Genomic DNA, 24987 nt, shown 5'->3' on the forward strand with positions numbered 1-24987 from the left:
CAGGCAGATAAAAACAGCTGTAATTTTAAGTTTAACCCATAGAATGATTTACAAACTTTGCAAGAAGAACAAAAAGTCACAAAAGTTTAGATATTATAGTAGAAGTAGTTATAAAGTAGAGGGAAGAATTTTTTAGTATTACACAAAAAGATTTTAACACCTGTACAAAGAAGTTTTTTGTTCTGTACATGGAAGTCAAAGAGTTTAAAATAGAAGAATATAGGCCAGTCCTATTCCTCTTCTTCCTTACCTCCATGTTCTTAATGATGTTATCACACATAGATTAGAGTAGAAGCGCACCATTTAATATAAGTAATAAGTATTAGAGAAAAACTATAAACATTTATCACATAATATACCATATAAAAAATAGCAATTTTATTTCAGGAGGAGAGCTACTTCCAAGATGATAAACATCAGGCTGATACTCTTGCTTGTCATCCCATTCTGGCTAGTCTCGGAGGTGTGAATTGTCCCGCAACCACATAAGAATGTTCGGAGGACCTTAGCAGAGACCCTGACACAAGACCATCCATGTCTATCCATGGCAGCAACAGGAGATCCGATGTCCACCTGCCTGGCGGGGATTCCATTTAAATTGGAAGACTACCCTCCCAAATTGATTCAAATTAGGGATGATTCCAACCATGGCAAGCCACCACATAGAACGGTGTGACAAGCCCTTCTAGAACAACTGCCACCAACCCACTCCTGTTCTGGAGAGACTGGCATTGCACCCTGTCATGGTTGGCTCGGGAAAGAATTTCACCTTTTAGGTTCTTCCCCTGCCCCCTTTTGTATTCATTTTGAGTATTACCCCCATGAAAAAGATTTATACATGGCAGTGAGACAAAACAATAAGAAATTCCAGGCAAATCAGTGGTGTGGGGTCATCAGCCAGATCTATATGGCCTCCACCATCGATGGTCAATGCAACCAACTCCATCACCGGTGTCTTTTTATTTTGTGCTGACCGTGTCTGGGCTGGAATTCCTTCTCGCCTGCTCAGAGGCCCATGTGTTCTCAGCAGATTGACCCTGCTTGCACCCAACAAGACCCAAATTGAGAATTGGCAGCACAAGAATAATTGGGCTATCCAAAAGAGAAGGTTAAAGAATTTGGATGAAAGTTGCGATGACTAAATTATCCATTGGTCTAAATTCAAAAGGACAGCGGTCTCCATGTTTTTACCCTGGGTGGCTGCCACAGAGGCTCGGGGTGAATTGGGCAGCCTAGAGTGTTGGGCAGTGAAGCAAACAAACTTAACATCTCATGCCTTGTCAGACCTCCTAGGAGATGAGGAAATCACCAGGCAGGCAACTTTACAAAACCATGTAGCCATCAGTTTCCTGTTGCTGCTGCATAACCACGAATGCACAGAGTTCCGGGGTCTCTGCTGCATGAATTTGTCCTCAAAGAGCGTGGATGTCCATGCCACCCTCCGGAAGATGGACAGTCTTATCACCAACATCAAGGAGAGATCTGAGGACTGGTATAACAATGTGACCCAGAGTTGGGGCATCCTGGGATGGTTCTTCTCAATCCTCTGGACCATTCTTTTGTTCATTTTTATTCTTGGTACCCTGATTATTGTGTTCCCCATTATGGTTAGATGTTGTGTCTCTGTTACAAGCCAAGTTGCTGCCCCTAATGTTAATGTTGCAGAAGCCCCCTCTGGTCCTCTTCCCTTAGAAGTTCCCTCTCACCTTTTTCCTTCCCACTGGTTTTATGTGCATTACCCTGACTCTGAATACTGCCCTGACCCCTCTTTTTGAAAAGGGGGAGATGTTGCAGTTCGTGTTTATGTTACTAAGTTCTATTAAGTTGATTGTTAAAGTGGTATGTTCTGTTATCCCCCATGTGCTCCCTAAGTTGGTTCCTCTCTAAGTTGTACCCTCCTACCCAGCTGTCCCTCAAAGGATCTCCTCCCTTCCTTCCAGACCCTTCCCTGTCTGTCAATGCAACCTGGCCCCTTGATGTTTCTCCCTCTCTCAGCCCCTAAATTATTAGTCTAGCCCAGAAATACGAGGCCTTGAGGGGAGTAACATCAGGAGATGGGCAAAGATTTCCAAAAGAGGCTTTCACCCCAATGTAGTTGTCCAGCTCTTTATTCCATGGTCCAAGGGGAAGAGCGGGGGAAAGAGGGCGAACAGGAAGGGGCATTGCCTAATCTAGGCTCTGGACAGGGAGGGTGCTTTTGGCTCTCTGCCAACCCTGTTGGGGCTGGAAGGAGGGGTCCAGGCTTATCTTGATCCGAGTCACAGGGGTCCTGGGGAATGGGGGAAAACATGGCCTGAGCGCAATGTAATAGCCCCTTTGCCCTGTCTGTCAACCTAAACCCTACCCATTGTTCTAGAAAGTTCCCTGTCCCTCTGTAAGGGATGGTCTGAAGTTCCCCCCATTTTTGCCTCACGATTGTTGCAATGGCAGAGACTAAGATCCTGAAGACCCGGATTGGAGTTCTGGCCTGGCTGAGGTGGATGCTTGCCAAGTGATTGTTTTCAGGTGTGTTTGCTGTGTTGCCACGCTACACTGCTTAGAGCAGGGCCTGACAAGGAGTGGCTTGCTCTGTACACTTACACCTGCTTCACAATATGGGCTCATCACAATAAGCCATGAATTTTTCCACCTCTTGGCCAAATGAACTTTCTGGGGTAAGTTTGGTGAACTCCCACGGAAGATCCCTCATCTGCCTCACGACCACCGTGATGGACGGAGATTGAATCTCCCTCCCAAGGACAGAGACCCCTATAATCCTAACACAGGGGTGCTGGCCTGACTGAAGCAGGATGTTTGCCAAGTGTTACCTTCAGGTGTGTTTGCTGGACCAAGGAAATAATGGGTCCCACTCAATGCTGAAATTGACTTGCCCTGCTTCAGAACATGGACTGTCTGTACCCATTTTTCAATACTTGTTCCCCCCCTCGGCGGAGGACTATAAAAAACCCCTAAGTTAACCAAGACTTTGACACTCTCCGCAATGGACACAGCGAATCTATTGGCTGGACCATGAGGATTTTGTCTCTCCGTTGGTAGCTATATCCCCTTCCCCTCTTTCTCTCCCTCTCTCTATCCTTCATCTCCTTTCTAATCCTTCTATTGCATTTGCTCTGGCCACTAAATAAAAAGTGCATTTGTTGTGATTACACTGATATTCCCCTGCTGTTTGTCTTTTGCACTTTTGGGATTGGCAAACAAACCATCACAACCCTTCTTGTCCTAACGGATTGTGACACCCTCACCTCTGGGACCTATCCCTGATTGAACCCTCTCTCCTCCCCTTACCCTGATTTGTGGTATCCCTGAAAACCACACCCTAAGAGTTACTCATTGGTTGTCCCATTGTGTCCACCCTCTGTTTTGCAAAGCTTTAAAAACCCATGCACAGCTGTTCTTGGGGTTCTGCTTGCCTGTGTTCCCTTCAGCTCTCCTCTCCTGTGTACCCTTCCCTCACCTCATCCAATAAACCTGCTGGACTTCACATGGCAAGAGACACTCTCCTGACTTCTTTACTTGATCCCTGCCACACTGCTGTGGAGTCTCGAGTGTAGGGCACTTGGCTCTAAGGTTCTGTCTCTGGCAATGCCCCAGCCGAGTCAGTTCCCCACACTTGCCATTGCCCCCGGAACAACACAGAGCTAGCCTGGGCTCCGGCAGGCAGTGGCAGCTGGTGCCCAACGTGAGGCCTCTCCGAGGGTGTTCCTGAGGTGTTTCTAAGGATCCAAGACCCCATCAAGGACTGGAAGACCCTTCCCAAGGATTTGCAGAAGTCTTTGGGACAGCAGCTACCCTGGTAGAAGCAGGCCGAGTTTTATTTGGCAGTGCTCCTGGGGATGGAGACAGCAACCTCTGCGGCACCAGAGATCGTCTCCGGGATTGGGACCACACCTGTACCATGCCCTTCTATGGAACAGGTGAGTATCCCCCAAGTGGGGGGAAATTGTGATTAATTAACGTTTACATTCTCATACCTTTTACTGGGTTGAGAAAGCTGTAACTGTAAGCTGCATACTTAAACTGTCTGTTATGCTATTTTAAACCCACAGACAACTTACATGAGGTCCATTGTTTCAAACTTGGTTTTCAACTTAACTGAATTTTTAAGTATCAACTGCACACTACTGTAAAAAAAAACAACTCAGTCAAAAAACAGGCTGGTAAGTAAACACTGAAAACAACACAATTCCCTCTTATTTTTCCACTTCTAGCTGCCCAGCATGAGGAAGAATGTCAGGACGCTGTTGCGTCACATTCTTCTTCATCTTTATTGTAGATATACTGCTGGTTCTCACGGCTGATGTTTCAACAACCTACACCAGCTGAAAAAAAATCAAAATGAATAGAATATTTAGTACCAAGTGTACTTGTTCTTCCAAAAGCTACAAAGGAATGACAGTACTGTGATGTTACACTGTATGTGCATGGCTTTTCCTCTACCACAAAGCCAGCAAGCAGTGCATGGAAAGCTACCTCTGCCACATTACTTTGAATGCTCAGTCAGTTCTTTTCCTGCCAAAGGAATATGGTCCCAAAGCTTCAGCAACTGCTCTCCCACTTGTGGTTCCAGCTCCTAGAAATGATCAGGAAATCAGGGAAGTTACCTGCACTGCTACTACTGAGCATACAGAAACTATTTCATCCTGAATTGTTAGATGAGGTTGCTGGTTATTGCTTTCAACCTTTCTAGAAGAGCTTATCTCTTTTGTTATTGAGACAAACATTAGAACTCCCAGCAGAGCAAGGTTTTCTCACTAGGGCTCAGCAGGAGATAAAAACTTTCACAAGCCATCCTGGCCTGCAGGCTGTTTGGGGTGTTTTCATTGACAGTGAGTTGTCAGTTCTCACAAAGAGAATTCCCAGTGAACACCCTACCACCATACACAAGAACAGATGCACCAGACACTTTGTACCTTCCACAGATCAGTCACTTACTAACTAAAGATCATTATTTTCCACATCTTTTAAGTTGAATTCCATCAAGTGTAGTGGAGAATATAGAAAGAGAGGTCACAGGAAATAGAGTGGCCATCCTTTCCTTGTACTTCTCCTTTCCTCCAGTTTCTTACAGCTGGAGAGAGGATTTGAAGGAGACAAAGTGATACAAAAACTTTAGCTCTTGAATCATCAAAGAGATGTTCATGGAGGGGATGGGGAGAGGGCAGAAAAGGCCACACAGAAATTTTGTACCAATTCTTTGGTTTTTTGTAGTTGCATTTAGAGCTGTAAAAAAATACAAGAACTATCCTAAGCTTCACTCTCCCTTAAATCTCAGGGTTCTTTTCAGGCTTTACAGAAAAAAAACTCATAATTTTGAACAGATATTTGGATGTAACAGACTATCTAAGAGAATACATCTCAACCAAACAGGGAACAAACCTCCAGAACTAAATGACAAACTAAAAACCAAACCAAACAACTTATTTTTGGAAGCGTCCACCTTTAAATAATATTGTTAATGCATAAGCAAGAAACTTCTGATTTTATCAAAATAGTTTCATTACTTCAGCAGTAATTCTGCATTAGCTGAAGGTACAATACAAAAGTGAACTGTGAATTCAGATTAGCAGTGTCATGGTTTTACACTGGCACAATGCCAGTGCCCCCATGAAAATGCAATCTCTCAATTGAATGCTGTGAAATTCAATTGAGAACAGAGCAAAGCAGGCCCAAGCTTAATAACAGAAAAAAACTTTATTAAGCTACTACTATAAAAGACAAAAAAAAGAAAAAAACACACAGAAATATTAAAATGAAAACCTTGGAAAACATTCCTCCTCCCACCACCCAACTCCAACAAACCACAGCAAGACACAATCTGGACCCCAATCAGGTTTCCACCCTCCAGACAATCAATACTCAGTCCATCGAGGGAGAGAGGACTCTCTTCTGTGCCACAGACTCCCCAAGAAACACAGATGCCACATCATGTGTTTCCATGTCACACATGGCACCACCCAGAGAAAAAGTTTGCCATGGTGACCCTTCTCCTTTCCATGCACAGTGCTCTCACCACCAATGCATGGATGGACAGACTGCTTTTAGGATTTTTCCTTTCAAGGATGCCCTGCCAAGAGGGGAAAAAAACAACAATTCAGTTTTTCATTTTTTTGGGACCACAGTCCCCCCATTTTCCCCTGGGGCCGAGGGTCCAAGAACAGAGATCTTCTCTTCTCCTTCTTTAAGGACAGGGGGCACCACCACAAACCTCCTTAACTTTTCTCTGTTCGCTCCACTTCTGTCTTTTCCCAGCTGAAGCAGGTCTCTTGGTTCACTGGCATCCTCCTAAAATACAGTCTTTCTTGGAGGAGAAAAATTGGTTCAGTCTGTGGCCAACAAGGAAAAGTCCAGCCAAATAAAAACTCCATCATCTCCTCTCATCTAGAATTTCTCTCTTCCTCTCTTTCAAACCAAGGAGGAGTGAAATTTCACAAAGCTTTCATTTCTCAAGGAAGGGTTAAAAGTCCAGACATCCTGGCTGGCTCTCTGCCCGAATTCTCCGGCTCCCACGCGCGGTTGGGCAACTTGCGGCCCTCGGCACCCCCCCCCCCCCCCCCGCTCTTCTCCTTCCCTGCGGTGTACTGCTGACAAACCGCTGCTGTCTCTTTCTCTCTCTCTCTCTCTCTCTCTCTCTCTCTCTCGGGACTCTGGGGGGGGGGGGGGGGGGAACAGAGACATCCCAGATTTCTCCACCCTTCCATCTGCAGGGGGCCAGCCCGGTTCCAGTCCCTCCACCCTTTGGCCTACCTCAGTCAGGCCATGGGCCTTCCCCTCCCCCATCCAGCCACAGGCTAGGCAGGGGAGAGTCCTGCACTGCACGCTGACCGGAACCAAAGAGAGCGAGGTCTCCTGGGAATTCTGCTTTTAACCCCTCTGTGTTCTCAGAGGCGTGTCCACCTTCAATTGGTCAATATCCAAATTGACCTCTTCCTTCTGAGAAAATTCTTTTTCCATGTCAAACCATGACAAGCAGATACACAAACAAGTGGTGATAAATGTCAAGGCTGGACAATCTAATAAAAAAATACACCAAATACATTCTACCAAATAAAGAAAATTTCAGAAGAGAGTAATATTACCTGGCCATCTCTACTTAGCTGTATTTTCTTATTGTCATTCCACGGGTTGAGCAAATAGTGTGCAAACTGAAAAGGAATGCTTTCTTTTCTGATATAGTCCACCTTAAATACACCTCCAAAACCTGTAGATCCCCAATCTTGACTTTTCTCACACCCGATCACTGAACCGATTCTAGCAAAACCCTGGGACAAAAATTGAAATATGAAAGAACAGCCATAATGAGACCATATCTGTCTATAGTGGAATGAGAGAAATAACCAAACTTCCTATGAAACATTCAAAGTAGTTTCAAAGTGATTCACACACTCTCCACCATGAAGCTGGAGCTTCCAAAATGTTTACATCTAGAAAGCTAGAAGAATCACTTCTTTTTCCACTTCAAATATGCCTTGTAGGGTTTGACCATAAGGAATATCTCTCAATGACAAAATTATCACTAAAGGTTTTTTGAGCTTTGTAACAGATGAAAAAGCTGTTGCATAACTGCCTGAAGCAGAAGGAAATTGAGATGAAAATTCTACTACAGTATAGTCCATTTGATATTCATATTCCTTGTTACTTTTAGGTAATTTTTGCAGAAATCCATTTGTTCCTTCTCATGTTCCCTCTATGTTAACAAACTTTCACACAGAATTAGGAGAGTGTAGCTGTTCTTCAGAGAAAGAAGTCAAAGTTACTTTTATTTCCTGCTTTAGTGAAGCTGGAGGAAATTCCAGCACAAGTGTTCAAAAAGAAAACAAATTAAACTCCCAAACTGAGACAGCATCTAACTTACTAAAGGACACCCCGATTGACCCACACATCAAACAAATGGAAAGTAAACCCAGCCCCACACACAGCGTATCAACTATTCAGGTGTATTTCTGCCATTTATGACTTAGCAGTCCAAGATGCAGTTCAGTAAATTACCAGCACACACTGCTATTTTAAGACAAGCAGTCCTAGATAGCTCAAGCCAGACTTAAATTAGAATTAATGAAAGGAACAGAGGAAAAAATATATGTAGAACAGAAAGAGGAAGTTGGAACAAGAGAAGATTAATAGAGAAATTAATCACACATTCCCATGAGGGTGCAATGCACTGTCAAAAATGGAAGGGCAGGGCAAGGTCAGCCACCTACACTCCTGACTTGAGGGTGTCTTCCCCACTTTCTTGTCTGAGAGGACCAGTGCAACAGCCCATTTTCAGGAAAAACTGACCTGCTTAAAATTACTTTCCAGTATCTGCATTTGCCAAACCATCATATGTAATACGTCACTGCAGTCCTTCAGTGGTATTGCCAAGACAGCATTGTTTTAGATGGTTCATTAGATTTTAAGTTCAGCTTTTATAGCTAACTTATCTATTAAGAAGTAAGTTAAACTTCCTTTACCTGGAACAACTGAATTTAGCTGGCTCACAGCTAAGCTATAACTTTGCACTACCAGGTCAAGTTTTTACTTCCAAGTGACCATGGATTTGACCAACAAACTGTTGACAAATATCTCACTGTATATGAAGTCAAGACAGAGCTCTGCAAGAATCATCTGGAAGACCAGCTTCCTAACTGACAGTGAATAAAACCAGTTTTAATCAAAATTTGAATAAAGAAATGTATGAGTTTCTTGGCTTTAGAAAGCTGTGGCTTGACTGTAAGTGCTTGCTCACAATACAGATTTTGGCATGCAAACAGTAGCAAACTCCTACTTTGTTAGGATTTTTTTTCCTGGTTGTTGTTGTTTTAGAGGATTAATGGAGGGTACAAGCATTTTTCTTACTCATGATGTTTGGAGAAAATTCCATCTCAGCTTTTGAGGCACAAGCATATTTCAGAGGATGAAATACTCTTACTTCAGAAAGCACAGACATTTGCACATTGCTCTGCTTCTCAGAAAGTCAGAAGCCATAAGCAAAGCTGTCCACACTACACACAGTTATTTGCTGCATCCTCCTAAACCATCCACCACTGCTAATAGTTAGTTTTATATTAAGACTCACATGAAAGCATCCAGAGCCTTGAACAGAAAATATTAAGTAAACCACGCTGCTCTCCCAAAAGTCTCCATTCAGTTTCCATTCATTACTTGGTGTAGTGGACTATATTCCCTTCTGATGAGAAATATCAATACTTTGCAGGTTGTTACTTTTCATTATAAAGTACTGAACTGGCATATTTTGTCTTGGTGAAGAAGATTTGCAACCCTGGAAAAAATAAGTTCAATTAATGAATACAATGCAACAGGCTTTATTTCTAAAGTTTCACACATATGAGGACAGAAATCCTTTGACCATGCTCCTCCCTTCCTCATCTAGGTTCTAGAAGAAACATAAAATCTATCAGCTGGTCCTGTCTGAAATGGCTTTGAAATGTATTTCACATCTATTTTACATTTTTAAAGCACTTTTCAAAATAGTAATTCAGCCATGAGAGACAGAAAACAAGTAGAGCAGAATAGGATTAAAAAGTCTAGTGATTAATTAGAATTGGTTTATGTCTGACACACCTTGAGATTACACCATAATTAATCATCCTAGAGTGCAGCCTACAGCACATTACTCACATTTCTACATTTAGGAAACATGTTTCCTTCCTTTTACACTGTCTTAATTTAAAAGCTGGAAGATTCAAGAGGAATTACTAAATACTCCAATTAGTCCATGAAATTTCCTCTCAATGATCTCTTTAGTCTTACTGCAGTCTAATATTTAAGTATATAGGGAAAACTGTCACAATAATCTCATTAAAAATGTGTGCTTTGTTAAAATAACCATCACAAAAACCCCAAGCAGTCATAGCAAGGCAGATAAGACATAATCAGTATAGATGTTGAAAATCTATTACAGAAGCAGAGAAAGACAGAATCCAAAAACTTCAGAAGTGTGCGTATAATATACTCATTTAGTTGGAAAAAACTAATACACATTTATTAGAACAATTTTTTTTTTAAATCTCATTTTTTCTACTTTGAATAGCTTTACCTCAGCAGTCCACAAATTATTTTTGCTGTATTAAACTAGTGAGACAAGGATATTTAATCTAGATTTTAAGTTCCAGAAGGAAGTATTATGCAGCTGTTACAAATGAAAAGTTAAGTTAGGTTCCTAATTTATCAGTAAAATACCTAATTGCAGAATGATATCAGCAAGAAATTCTATTACTTTGGAAGAGCAGGGTGATATGTTAGAGACCTCTACTTTTCCAGACACTGGAGAAGAAGGACTAGCACAGGGGCTGGAATAGCTACTGCTGTCTGCAGGCTTCACTGAGGACTGAGCTGATCTGTCATCTGAGGATCATTTGGAGAGCAAAATGTCTTTTTCTTTGTACTTCTTTGGCTGGTGGAGTGCAGAAGGAGTAGATTTCACTGAAACCCTAGAAAGGACATACCTTGAGTTTCACAAGCAGTCACTGAACAATTTATATCGACCTGTCAGCCTACTGCATGACCACATGTATTACAGCAACTACAAAATCTATTTAACCCTAACTAAAATACCCATACTGACCATGCTACTGTTAAACCTCTTCTGCTACTTCTCAAACATCACAATTCACGGACAATATTCCTGACTGCTCTCTCAAACAGCAGCCCCAGGTATGAAATACTTCTTTATGGGATTACAATGCAGCATACAACAGTATAACACCTTTCAACTGTATTTTCACTGTTCCCACCTCCTATTACTAGCAGAAACTTAAGTGATGCTTGTATACATAACCTGCAACCTACAGTGAGCAGACCTCAACATCTTACTTTTCAGCATGAGAGGAGTCAGACAATTCCGTTTCTGTTGAGCTTTTTCTGCTGTTGGTTGACTTCCATGTAGATGCCAAAGGAAGTTCTTCACAAGTCACAGGTCTTGGTCTTTGGCCAATTCCTGAAGGCTGCTGCAGACCTGCAGACTGTTCTTCAGCACTCAGAACAGCTGTAATTGCTCTTACAGTTGTTTCATCAGCCTGAGACCACAGCTTAGAAGGAGTTCACATATGATGCAGGAACAAGCTGTGCCACTTCTGCCTGAGCTGCAGCAGTAAACCAGCAGCCTGCAATGAATTCCAATTCTATTAAATACTGATGAAAATTAGATCACACAGGTAAGAGGACCCTGTCTTTTTCATATCAGGCAGCACCTGGCATTCTAATATAAACAGGGCCCACAATGAAAGGAAAGACTAAGGTCTTGGGGAAGGGAAATAATCCATATTTAAACTAAGATGTTAATTTGCTTTCTTTTCCTTGGATGCAAGGTAATTCTGGAAATATTTAATTTAGCTCTGTACTAAACTTATCTTTGTATTGTAGACCCACAGACTTTTTTTCCTTTTTATCTTTTGAGAAAACCCAATCCTTTCATGCTTTATGCCCTTCCTCTCAAATCAGTCTCTACTCATGTACTCTTCAGTCATACTTCAGGGAAAAGAGCTCTAAGTGACATTTGTCTTACACAGACATCTGCTGAAATGTGATGGCTAGATTCAGAAGACTATTGTCTAATTCTCATGCTATCAGAAATGCTTCCATTAAAATAAATTTTTAAAAAATAACTCTTTTGGACATGTCTAGGAGAGACAGTATTATTATTACAGTTGGTAAAGTTGTGTGTTTCATGACCCATAAACTACCTCCTACCATAGCCACAGCTCCTCAATGACATAAAGACTTCTATTTCAAAGAGATTTTGAAATTTATCCTTCCAAAATCTGACAGCAACTTTCTTTCAGCAACTCCAGCTTCAAGTGCTCCTTTTTTGATCCGATTTTGGTTATCCTCTCAGAGAAAGAAGAACACAATATGCCAATGTGACTGTTCTCTCAGCCCCTGTTCAGATTTTGGCTATCCCAGCTCATGCTATGGCTTGATGGAGCACTATGTAGGCAGGACAGGAGGCCAGAAGGAGCACAAGGGCCCTTATGCAGCCACTGTCACCTGCAGCTTGCTGTCCTTTTCAGCCATTATCTTTTGTCTGGCAGTCTCTTCAGAATCTGCTGACTTGTGGAAAGGGACAAAACTGCCAAGCTCAGATATAAAACATCATACTGCCCAGAAAGTTTTTGAAGCAGATCCAACAGCATCTGGACTGCTGAGGCTTTCCTGCTCCCTTGTGTGAGAGACAAGACACCCACACCAAGATGGAGGAAGAGGGATGAGCACTCTCACTGTTGACTTAGGTGACTAATTATTTTCTTTCTTTTTTCTCACAGGTAAAAGAATAGAAAGGTATGGGTGATAGGTGATGAAGCATTGCATCTTGGATGCTGAATACACAAATTCACGTGACAGACAACTTTGTGCCAAAGGGGATTGAAGCCCTTTAATTCTTTATGATCTTGTGAAGTAAAGGTTAAATCACAGAGTACCTAGTTTGAGAGACCCAAATGGACCATGACATTCTTGGAAAAAATTCAAGTGTTACAAAAACCTTTTCACATCTTTTTACAATTCCTCTACATGAAGCAAACCCAGGAGTAACTTCTTACTTACTTCAGGGTCCAGTTTGAGATGGAGCCATTCATCCAGCTTCAGTAGTGCCAGGCTTCAGTAGTGCCAGATTAGCAGCTTTTTGTTCCCCATCTCACTATCACTGCTATCATTAGATATCCTTTGTTGGAACTCAAAATGTCCCTCAGACATTTTTAGAGGTTCCAGGCCTTGGTCAGAAGCATTTTAGACCCTGGCAGGCAGCTGGAAAAAGCTGTGATTTTGAGTTTGAGCCCTTAGAGGGGAAATTTTTTTAGTTTTGTACAGGGGGGTTTTAGCAGCTGTAGAGAGGGGTTTTTACTTTGCACATGGGGGTCAGAGGTTCTAAGATGGAGGAAAGTGGGCTGATCCTGTTCTTCCTCCTTCTTCCTTGCCTCCATGTTCTTGGTGATGCTGGCACTTACGGATTGGTTTAGAGTAGAAAAGCACCTTGTAACATAGGTAGTAGGTATTGGGGAAAAACTGTAAACATATAACACGTAATATATCATATAAAAGATAGCAGCAGCCCTGGGCGGGGGGGGGACAAGAAGAAGACAGGGGACAGTGAGGGTGTCAGGGTGTGTGTCTCTGCCTGGGCTGCTGACCAAACAGCTGCAGCCCGCGAAGACAATCTTTTAGATAACTAGCAATAAACTGCCCTGAGACCGAACAACAAGAGGCTGCGGAGTTTTTCTTTGGAAGCACGGGTTGGAGGAAAGACTTTACCACCACACGAGACCTCTGAACCAAGCCCAGGGTTCTCACAATCCTTCCTCCTGAATTAAAGTCAAAAGGTGCATTAGCATTTCTATATTATTTCTACTTATATACAAAAACCTGCATACTACTGTATTACCAGCAATAATATTTTTCCTTCTAAAATTGACTTTAAAATGTAAACATTTGTAAAACTACCTCTTCTTTTCTGCAAATACACGGAAAAGACTTTGCTCCAGATCACAGCAATCAAGTAGCCAGACCTGCTGAAGGTCCTATTATGTAAAAACCTGTGTTGCTATGATGTGACACAACTCATGTACCTTCACCAGTATTCACAGGCCACTAATCCAACTTTTGCTTAAAGCTGTTTGCAAAACCACAAGTGGCTCTATTTCCTAGTAAAACATCAGACCTACTAAGAAAAAATATATATACATATGACTATTAATTAGGATTCCTTATTTTTTAAAAGTGCAATTCAATCAGAATGAACACTACTCTAAGGTTCACAGCTTAAAAGCAAGACAGGAAAGCTGTGTGAAGAGTAATCTCCTGCAGGGTGGGGGTGTAGGGAGGCAGAGATCTCTGAAGCTTGCTCTTGGGGAGAGAGATTTATTGGAGGATTCAGGAATGCCCGAGCCTCGTGCTCTCAGGCGTAGTACGTGGCCGGGCTTAGGAGGACGGGGGAGGGGAAGAGAGAAATGGAGGGTTTAGGAGAGGGGAAGCCCCAGGGGGGGAGGAAGTCCAAGAGAGGAGGAGAGGGCCAAGAGAGGAGGAGAGGGCCAAGAGGCTGCATGGCCCCTTGGAGCCCCCTTATCAGGGGCTCCTAGGTGGGCTGGGACAAGGCATGGGCCAATGGGGTTACAGACACTGATGCTTCAGGGGCAAGTACAGAGATGTGGGATGAGCCACAATCTTTTGGGGGGTAGGATGGAACAGTCCATTTCACTCCAGGATTCATCCAAGGGCAGAAGTGACATTCGGCTAGCTAAGATAACAATCATATCTATCTATCCTCTGCAACAGAAAGCTTCAGAAAAAAGTTGGACTTTTAGTTTGATTCAAACTATGACAACTAGCAGCAGTTATTTTTTATTCCATTCCAACAGGACTCAAATGAGAAAAAAAGGAAATTTCTATATATTCTTTATTATTTACAGTTAATAGTACAGTTAACTGACATTAAAATTATCAATAGAACATATCTTGAAAATGTATGTGTTAGAAGCAACATGACTTGTTTGCCATATTGATTGTTTCTAAATTATTCTGTTTGAATAATCTGGTTCAATGTATCAAATAAAGTAGTCTGTAGAAAAAGAACATGCATACTACACTTCTCAGTACCAGTATTATCATTAGACATTGTGGCTGGATTGTTTCCTTACGAGCTATACTGCAGTTTCTGAGACCCTAGAACTGTGTAATTTATGGACTTGAATATGTAAAGAATCCCAAAACAGAGAGCTTTGTTACATAACCGACAAACTTTCTGAATAGCTACAGGAATTATAACAGCGCTGTTTTCAGAATCAGCCAATATATGTATTAAATATTACTGAAAAATAAGATTTCCATGTCACACACTGATGTATACCAATGGAAACATTCCAAATCCATACTCCAATGTGTTACAGTGCACTTGGGCTATGCTTTCTCCCTTTCCCGGGACCCCTGTGACTGGGATCTGATAAGTATGGTCCCCTCCTTCCTGCCCCAATGGGTTTGGCAAAGAGCCAGAAAGCCCTCTCTGTCCAGAGCCTAGATAAGGCCATGTCCCTTCCTGTTCTCTCTCTCTCTTTTCCCCTTCATCTCATGGAATAAAGAGCTGGACAACCACACTGGGGAACTGGAGCCTCTTTTGAATCTTTGCCCAACTCCTGACCTGCCTTCCCTCAAGGCCCCATATATCTGGGCTAGCCTGGTGATTTCGGGGGCTGTGAGGGATAGGCGTGTCAGTTGGCCCCCAACATGGGTTTGCTAATAGCCCACACAGGAGCTAGAGCCCTTATTTAAGGGGTATCAAAAGCTCTTTGGGAAGTTCAACTACCCTGTTGCTTATTAGCAGCTTTTGGGTGTCTTTGAGTGATGGGGATAGGTCGGGACCTCGCCTGAGTGCCCCAGGTGAGCCGGCTGGAGCTGGGACCCCAGACCTTTCGATGAAGGACCCACGATTTGAAAGGATTGGTAAGAATCCCCCTTCATTTTGCGTTTTTCCTGGGAGTGCGCCTAGTTGGGAGTGGGGTTATCATAGTGACCGTGGAAAGCAGCCAGGACAGGGAAGCTAGGACCCTGTGCACGCAGCTTGTAACAGGGGCGGGCTTGTGTGATCAGAGTGGAGAGAGCCGCTCCAACCAAAGGACCCCGCTTTCATGGGGTGGGGAAGCCACGGGAGGCGTATCTAACCCCGGGAGGGTGGCAGGGAATCCCCCGTACTCCAGGGGAGCCGAGAAAAAGAGCAGGAGCTGCCCCAGTGGCAGCGCACGACACCATCCCCCTCCATTTCCCGTGCTTTCTAAGAGCGGGGAATTCAAATTAGTGCTGTGGAAAAGTCTGGTGGTGGATAAGTGCATCGATACGATTATAAAATGGGCATTGAGTTATCAGTGCACCAAAAGAGCACATTAAAACACCTTAACAATATTTTAACCAATGTTACATTCCCAAATAAGCTTCTACTGCATTTTGTATGCTGGTTAACAAAGGAATTACCAAATTTCACTGAGCAAGAAATGAATTAAATCTCATTTTGGGACCAAATTGGACAGATATTAACTTTAAAAGTTGAAAATGGTGAACATAAAGCTTCTCTATTTATTCCCATATTTTTACAAGCTCAAAAACAGATTTTAGAAGCAGACAAAAGCACACTGACAAAGAGTCCGATTAACCCTTTTCCCATTCCTATCCACCCCCCCCCCCCGATACCCTGTATGAAAGAAAATAGCATAGTTTTTGTTCATCAGGAAAAGCCCCAGGGATTGTGTAATGTAAGAGAAGGGTGACCTTTTTGTTCGATGCAGCTGCAGATAGTAATTTGTTTCAAGGAAGTTTGTTTTTTACAGCGGTAATAGGCAACAGGCTGTGAATTGCTGATAACACGCATTCCTAAGCTTTTACAGCGGTAGTAGGCAATAGGCTTTGCATTGCTTAACTGATAACACGCATTTCTAAGATAACACGTATACTTGAGACTGTGAGAATCCCCAGATCAAAGGACACCTGTGAGGAAGACAACCAGCCTTCATCCCACGACCACCAGAAGGCAGAAAACTACCACCTAGCAACAGAATGCGACTGCACAGAAGAAACGAGTGAACTAAGGAAGAAGATAAAAAGAGCGAACTAGGGGATCACAGGCGCGGCAGTTTGGCGGAGCGGTTGCTCCCCTCTGTCGTCGCAGCGCTGCTTTTTGCTTTGCTCTCATATACTCTATTAAATGAATTAAATAAATTCTGTTAATCGGATCAGATGGCCTCTTGTGCTCACTCATAACAATTTGGTGCCGTGACTCGGATCGCGGATTTGGAGGACCCCTCTCTGGGAGAGGCGCCACAACTCCGCTCTTTTGAGCGGACTCAGACTGGGGGTCTTGTCCTCATCCCGACTGACGAATCCAAAAGCCTTGAGAGGAAAGCAAAGAAAGGGAAGCGGTGCCAAGATACCCCTTAAATTTTGTGCACAAAGTCCGGACGACGAAGCAGGACGCGTAAGTATAAGGGTTCCGTTCGGGCGGGGTCGGGATCCCGGAGTGTGGCGAGTGTGTGAGTTGCATGAGAGAGGAGCCGGCAGCCGGACTCCCCAAGTGAACGCGGGCCCTCAGTAGTGCGGTTCCCAAAGCCCGCGAGGGTCTGGGCCACGAACCAGGGGAAGTGATTGTGATTATTTGATTATTTGTGTGTGTTAGAAGGCACTCCGGAGGAATGGGGCAGGGGAAGAGTAAATCCCCCTCCCCAGTGGGGGTAAAACTCCCTTCGGTTCCTAAGGACAGTCCCCTGGGATTCATGTTGATCAATTGGGAACACTTCCCAGGAACGAGGGGGAAGGATAAAGCAAAAATGATACATTACTGTATAGAAGTGTGGGGAGGGAAGGAAGTTTCCAAAAATGCATTCTGGCCCATATTCGGGTCCTCAGAGGAATGGGTTAGACAAGCTCTAAACATCTGGGTGAGCACTAAACAACCCCCTAACCCAGAGGAGAGTGACTATGCTAAGATCTGGGTGAGTCGACCAGAGGTGCTTGTGTTCAAACTTTCCGAAAAACCTAAGGGGAAAAGAAAGGGACGACCAGAGGAACTGATAGTAGCCCCACCCCCTTATGTTCCTCCTGTACCACGAGCACCCCCTCTCCCCTCATCGGATGATGAGTCTGACTCAGATTCTGAACAGCCCGGTCCAGTCACCCGGAGCAGGGCAAAAGGCAAACTGTTTCCCCTGAGGGAAATGCCCATGGGGGGGCCACAACCAGGAATAGGATTCATTTCTGTTCCCTTGAGCTCGGGAGATGTGAGAGATTTCAAGAAGGAGATGGGAAACTTATTAGAGGATCCTTTAGGTGTGGCAGAAAGAGTGGATCAATTTTTGGGCCCCAATATATACACTTGGGAAGAACTGCAGTCCATACTGAATATCCTATTTACGGTTGAAGAAAAGAACATGATTAGGGCTGCTGGGATGCGGGTCTGGGATGCCCAGCCGGCACATGCTCAACACCCAGCTGACACTAAGTGGCCTCTTCAAAATCCTAATTGGAATAACCAAGACCAGGATCATAGGGCCAATATGCGGGACTTCCGAACCATATTAATTGATGGTATTCGGGAATCGGTCCCCAGGGGTCAAAACATCAATAAAGCATTCAATGACAGGCAGAGGAAAGATGAAACACCCACTGAGTGGCTGGAGAGGCTGCGAAAGAACTTCCAATTATATTCAGGATTAAGACCGAATGATCCAATGGGGCAGGCAATATTAAAAGTGCATTTTGTATCCAAGTCTTGGGACGATATTAGAAAGAAGATACAAAAGATGGAGGACTGGCAGGATAGGGATTTGGCAGAGCTGCTGCGGGAGACACAGAAAGTGTACGTCCGGAGAGAGGAAGAGAGTCAGAAGAGGCAAGTTAAAATGATGGTTGCTGCGGTAAGGGAAAGTAGGAGCATAGAGACAGGACAGAAGAAGTTTACTCGAGACAAAGCGGGTAATAAAGAAAGGGGGGGGGGAAACGGAAGAAAAGACTTGTTATTATTGTGGCAAAAAGGGACATTTCAAGAGAGAGTGCAGAGTGCGGCTTAGAGATGAGAAAGAATTCAAGGCCGACTAGGGGGGTCAGGGGCTCTACTTTATGGGGACCCGGAGACATCAAAAAGAGCCCTTGATAAAATTAAAGGTGGGTCCCCAAGGCCAGGAAATAGAATTCTTGGTCGATACAGGGGTGGAAAGATCTACCATTCAATTCCTGCCCCAAGGCTGTACCCTGTCAAAACAGACAGCTATGGTAGTAGGGGCAAAAGGGGAACCATTTGAAGTACAAATTATTAAAGAGGTAATGGTAGAATCAGAAACTAAAATGGGGGTGGGTGACTTCTTATTAGTCCCTGAAACAGATTACAACCTATTGGGGAGAGATTTAATTGTTGAACTGGGAATTCAAATCGAAGTGGTAGAAAAGGAATAGAAAATCAGGCTTTGCCCTCTCCGATTGGAAGATGAAGAGAAAATAAATCCTGAAGTATGGTACAATCCGGGAACCGTGGGGAAATTGAATATGACTCCATTCACGGTAAAGATCAGAAACCCTGAGGTCCCGGTGAGAATAAAACAGTACCCTATTTCACTAGAGGGAAGGAAAGGATTAAAACCCGAAATTGAAAGATTACTAAATAAAGGATTATTGGAACCATGTATGTCGCCTTTTAACACCCCCATACTCCCAGTTAAAAAGGCAGACGGATCCTATCGGCTGGTGCATGACCTTAGGGAAATTAATAAGCGAACCGTGGCTCGGTTCCCAGTAGTGGCAAACCCCTATACCCTTTTGAGTAAATTAGGACCTGAAAACGAGTGGTATAGTGTCATAGACCTGAAAGATGCCTTTTGGGCCTGCCCTCTGGACGAATCCAGTCGAGATTATTTTGCCTTTGAATGGGAAGACCCTGACACGGGGAGGCGACAGCAACTCAGGTGGGCTGTATTACCTCAAGGATTTACGGAATCTCCCAATTTATTCGGGCAAGCCCTAGAACAAATTTTGCAAGATTATAAAACAGACCCGGAGGTAAAGCTAGTTCAGTATGTGGATGATTTGTTAATAGCAGGTAAAGAAGAAGACAAAGTCCGGAAAGAAAGTATCAAACTATTAAATTTCCTGGGACTGAAAGGATTAAAAGTTTCTAAAGCAAAACTACAATTTGTAGAAGAGGAAGTTAGGTACCTGGGACATTATTTGAAAAAGGGAGAAAAGAAAATTGATCCAGATAGAGTACAAGCAATCCTATCCCTGCCTTTACCGCAAAATAAATGACAAATTCGTCAGATATTAGGACTTACAGGGTATTGTAGGCAGTGGATTGAAAACTATAGCGGAAAGGCAAGATTTCTGTATCAAAAACTTACCCAAGATGGGCACCTTAAGTGGACAGAAGAGGAAAAATCTAAATTCCAAGAATTAAAAGAAACTCTGGTCCATGCTCCAGTCCTAAGCCTCCCAGATTTAAAGAGGCCCTTCTTTTTATTCGTCAATATTACAGATGGGGTAACTTATGGAGTACTTACCCAGGACTGGGCGGGGAAAAAGAAACCTATTGCATATCTATCTAAAATTCTAGACCCTGTAAGTAGGGGATGGCCGGGCTGTTTACAAATAATTGCAGGCTGTGCAGAGTTAGTAGAAGAAACAAGGAAAATCACCTTTAATGCCACTCTGAAGGTGTTAACTCCACATAACATACGGAGTGTGATGCAGCAAAAAGCAGACAAATGGATATCTGATGCCAGGCTCCTAAAGTATGAGGGGATTCTATTAGAAACCCCTAATTTCACTTTAGAAACCACCTCATTGCAAAATCCAGCCTCCTTCCTCTTCGGAGAGCCAGAGACTGACCCACAGACTCACGACTGTGTGATCACTATAGAGGAGCAAACTAAAATTAGACCTGACTTGGAAGAGGAGGAGTTAGAGACTGGAGAAAAACTGTTTGTAGATGGATCATCCAGAATAGTAGAGGGCCAAAGAAAATCAGGGTATGCCATAGTAGGGGGACCTGATCTGGAAGTAATTGAGTCCGGAGCCCTAGACAAAGCATGGTCAGCCCAAGCCTGTGAAATATACGCCATCCTAAGAGCCTTAGAATTATTAAAGGGAAAAGAGGGAACCATTTATACAGACTCTAAATATGGGTACGGGGTAGTACATACATTTGGGAAGTTATGGGAGGAAAGGGGCCTTGTGAATTCACAAGGAAAGAACCTAGTGCATCAGAGATTAATAGTAGCCCTCCTGAAGGCCTTGAGAGGCCCTGCAAAGATAGCTGTAGTTCATTTAAAAGGGCATCAGCGGGGAATGGATTACCAGAGTAGGGGTAACAACGCAGAAGACCATGAAGCGAAGAAGGCTGCAATTATCGAGGCACTGACCTTGAGCGAGAGAGCCAGGAGGGATCCTACAGATACCTCAGAGAATCCTGGGTTAACCACCCAGGAGAAACTTGTATTTACTGTAGAAGAGCGGGAGAAACTTAAAAAATTGGGGATAAAAGAAGAATTGGGGAAGTGGCTGTTAACGGATGGGAGGGAGGTTCTGCCTAGGGCCGTAGCCCAGCAAATGCTTAATAAATTACACCAGAAAACACACTGGGGCGCTCCAGGGCTGGTAGACCACTTTGCCACCCATTACATGACTGTGGGTCTCCATGATCTAACAAAAAGTATTACTAAGGGTTGCCCAACCTGTTTACGTGTAAATAGGAAGAATTTAAGGAAGCCACCCTTGGGAGGGAGACCCGTGGCAAAGAGGCCTTTTACAAATTTACAGGTAGACTTTACAGAGCTTCCTAAAGTGGGGAGGATAAAATATCTTTTAGTTATAATAGATCATCTAACACATTATGTGGAAGCAATCCCCACCGCTAGGGAGACAGCCCGAACAGTGACAAAGGCCCTGCTAGAAGAAATAATACCCAGGTATGGGGTCCCAGAAACAATAGACTCTGATAAAGGCCCCCACTTCACTTCAAAAATAACACAGCTGCTGGCAGAAGCCCTGGGCATAAAATGGGAACAACATACTCCCTGGCACCCCCAGAGTTCCGGGAGGGTGGAAAGAATGAATGGAGAAATTAAGAAACAACTCACTAAATTGGTACTAGAAACTAAGTTATCTTGGATAAAATGTCTGCCACTAGCATTATTAAATATTCTGACTCAACCACGAGCAGACATAGGGCTTTCCCCATTTGAAATGTTATATGGGATGCCCTACTCCCTAGAGAAAGTTCAATCTAATCCTAATATCACTGACCAAAGTATTAACAAATATTTAACTGTTTTAATGAAATACAAGAAACAGTTATGGGAAAAGGGGATGTGGGCCCAAAGACCACCATTAGATCTTGTATTACACCAGGTACAACCCGGTGACTGGGTTCTCATCCGAAGCTGGAAGGAAGATTCAATCACCCCAAGGTGGGACGGACCATATCTGGTTTTAATCACCACTGATTCCGCAGTTCGTACGGCAGAAAAGAGATGGACCCATGCTAGCAGAATAAAGGGGCCAGTGGACCCGACTCGATTCCATGCAACTTCCAGAGAGACGAGCTGGAAGATTGATGGGAAGCCGGGAGATTTGAAGCTAACAGTAAAGAGAACCCTCAAGTAATCTTAATGGACACTGCCAGTTCCGGGGACATTTGGGTCGGGAATGACTGGGGATTGCAAACACAACTGATAGGAGAAACAAAACCCCCAGGATACTGTAAGCATTTAGAAGACTTAGCTCAGCAGCCCTATTATCGGCCCATCTGACTCGAAAGGGAGCAGAGACCTTGGGAAGGGGAGGGTCATGCCGAGCATGAAGATATTAGAGTAAAATGTAGCTGGTTAGATTGTGATTGTTTCCCTTTTGCTTGCTTTTCTTGTAAAATTTGTAAAGGGCTGTGGTGGGCTCACTGTAGAAAGGGGAGGGCTCCAAAAAGTGTGTGTCAGCGCTGCTGGCTAGAACAACGCAAGTTGACCTCTGAAATATTGAATTATAAGGTCGCCACTCGGGAATTGACTAAGGAATCTCCTGAGTGGTGGGAAATTTTTGTGAAGGGAATAAACCCTGAATTCCATTGCTACCACTCCAACGAGCTCTCAAGTCCATTTCTTACGGACATAGTCCAGGTCAAGTGTCGCAGGCTGGTCAAGGGACTTAGGTGCGACACCCCACAATTAAATGAGAAAAATTGGAACTCCCGGAGGTCAAAGTGGGAGAGAGGAAATAATCCCGCCCCTGAAGAATATCTCTGCTGTCAAGAAGATGGCCTACCCTGTAGCTTGTAGCAACCAAGTTGACAGGCGAGACAGAGAGGTAGCTAGTGGGGATGAGGGACCCTCCCAAATCGTAAGAAGAAACACTGACCACCATAGGCACGGGAATGGTGACAATGGAATGAGAAAAAGTAGGAATGTGAAATTGGGCATGATAAGCAGCATCCCCTGCAGTGCGTACTACTCAGCCCTAAAGATTCTTACATTTGTGATGATATGCTTTCCTCTCCAAAGTGTTGCTACTGAAACCCATGAACCCTTTAAATGGACATTATGTAGGTGGGAAAATCATGATACTCATTACAACCTGCAGACTGTGATAACCCCTGGGGCACCAAGCTTTAAAGCTGGAGTATGTAACATGACCAAGAATCCAAGCTGTGGGCGGCTGTTAAATTTGACAAGTTTCTATATGTGCCCTGCTTCAAATTTAGGGAGGTCATATTGTAACCTCCCCGGGCATTACTACTGTGGTTATTGGGGTTGTGAGACAATAGCATCAGCATGGGCCCCGGGAGGAGGGTCAGATAAATACCTAAGGGTGGGATATGGACCAGCTGGATGTGTAAAGCCACAAGAATGGCCATGGACAGGGAAAGATTTACTGGGGAACTGTACTTTCATATACCTCAATGTTACTCATCCAAATGACCCAGGGTGGCTGTTGGGAAAGACATGGGGAATTAGGCATTGGATAGAGGGACACGATTTGGGAAACCTAATACTTATTAAGAAAGAACCTATTCCCTATGACCCTGCACCAATTGGACCCAACAAAGTAATAAGTGACATTAAAACTAAAACAATTAACTACACAGAGACAGAGGTTATTACCAACCATATTAACATAGATGAGCCAGGTGTTCCTAAACCCGAGCATGCCACCTTGTGGAAAATAATGCAAGCCACATTTGGCGTTTTAAACTATACATACCCGAATCTGACAGAGGGTTGCTGGCTCTGTTACATGATGAATCCACCCTTTTATGAGGCGATAGGATCCTCTGCCAAAACCAGAAGAATTAATGGGACAAACCCAAGAGAATGTCTGTGGAAACAGGGAAAAGATAGCACCCCAGGAATAACCCTAGCACAAGTAAGAGGGAAAGGGAAATGTGTGGGAAAGGTACCCGCAATAATGCAACACTTGTGTGAGACGACAATCAGCATCAAGAGAAAAGATAAACTGGCAGAATGGCTCCTGCCAGCGCCCAACACCAAATGGGTATGTAATACACTCGGAACCACCCCTTGCTTATCCATAAGGCTTTTCAATGAAAGTTCAGATTATTGTGTACAGGTGTTAATTGTCCCTCACATATCATATCACCCAAAGGAGTATGTACTAGAGCATCAAATAACTCCCGAACACCATCTAGTCAAAAGAGAACCACTCACAGCATTAACAGTAGCAGTCTTACTTAGTGTAGGTGGAGTTGGAGTGGGAACGGGGGTAGCCTCCCTAGTAAATCAACAACAAGGTATGAAAAATTTATGAGTATCCGTAGATGAAGACTTAAGCAGAATCGAAAAGGCCATAGATGGGTTAGTAAAATCAGTCAGATCCCTCTCTGAGGTTGTGTTACAAAATAGACGGGGACTTGATCTATTATTTTTACAACAAGGGGGGCTCTGCGTTGCCTTACGAGAAGAATGTTGCACTTATGCAGACCACACAGGAATTGTGGTTGATACTATGACTGAACTACGCAAACAAATAGAGCAAAGAAAAAAAGAGCAAGAAGCTCAGCAAAGCTCTATGAATCATGGTTTACTCATTCCCCTTGGTTAACAACTCTTTTGTCTACCATTGCAGGACCGACAATTCTGCTCATCTTAGTGCTAACTTTCGGACCCTGCATCTTTAATAAGCTTATTGCTATAGTAAAGAGTAGGTTAGAGGCCGCTCATTTAATGATAGTAAGATCAAAATATGAATCACTCACTCAGGTAGAGGCCGAAAACTATCTAGAGCTTAGTAGAAAAGAATTAATGCGGTTCAACAAACAAAAAGAAGGATAAAAGAAAAGGGGGGAAATTGTAAGAGAAGGGTGACCTTTTTGTTCGATGCAGCTGCAGATAGTAATTTGTTTCAAGGAAGTTTGTTTTTTACAGCGGTAATAGGCAACAGGCTGTGAATTGCTGATAACACGCATTCCTAAGCTTTTACAGCGGTAGTAGGCAATAGGCTTTGCATTGCTTAACTGATAACACG

General features: G+C 43.5%; 1 pseudogene; it reads right to left on the bottom strand.

The window, feature by feature from the left end:
* Window positions 1-2166: 2166 nt before the first annotated feature.
* LOC144245861 (3'-5' RNA helicase YTHDC2-like) overlaps window positions 2167-24987 on the bottom strand; it is a 62163-nt pseudogene continuing 39342 nt past the window's right edge.

Source organism: Lonchura striata, chromosome W (genome assembly GCF_050655825.1).
Source record: "Lonchura striata isolate lonStrDom1 chromosome W, ASM5065582v1, whole genome shotgun sequence".
In the NCBI taxonomy this organism is placed as follows: Eukaryota; Metazoa; Chordata; class Aves; order Passeriformes; family Estrildidae; genus Lonchura; species Lonchura striata.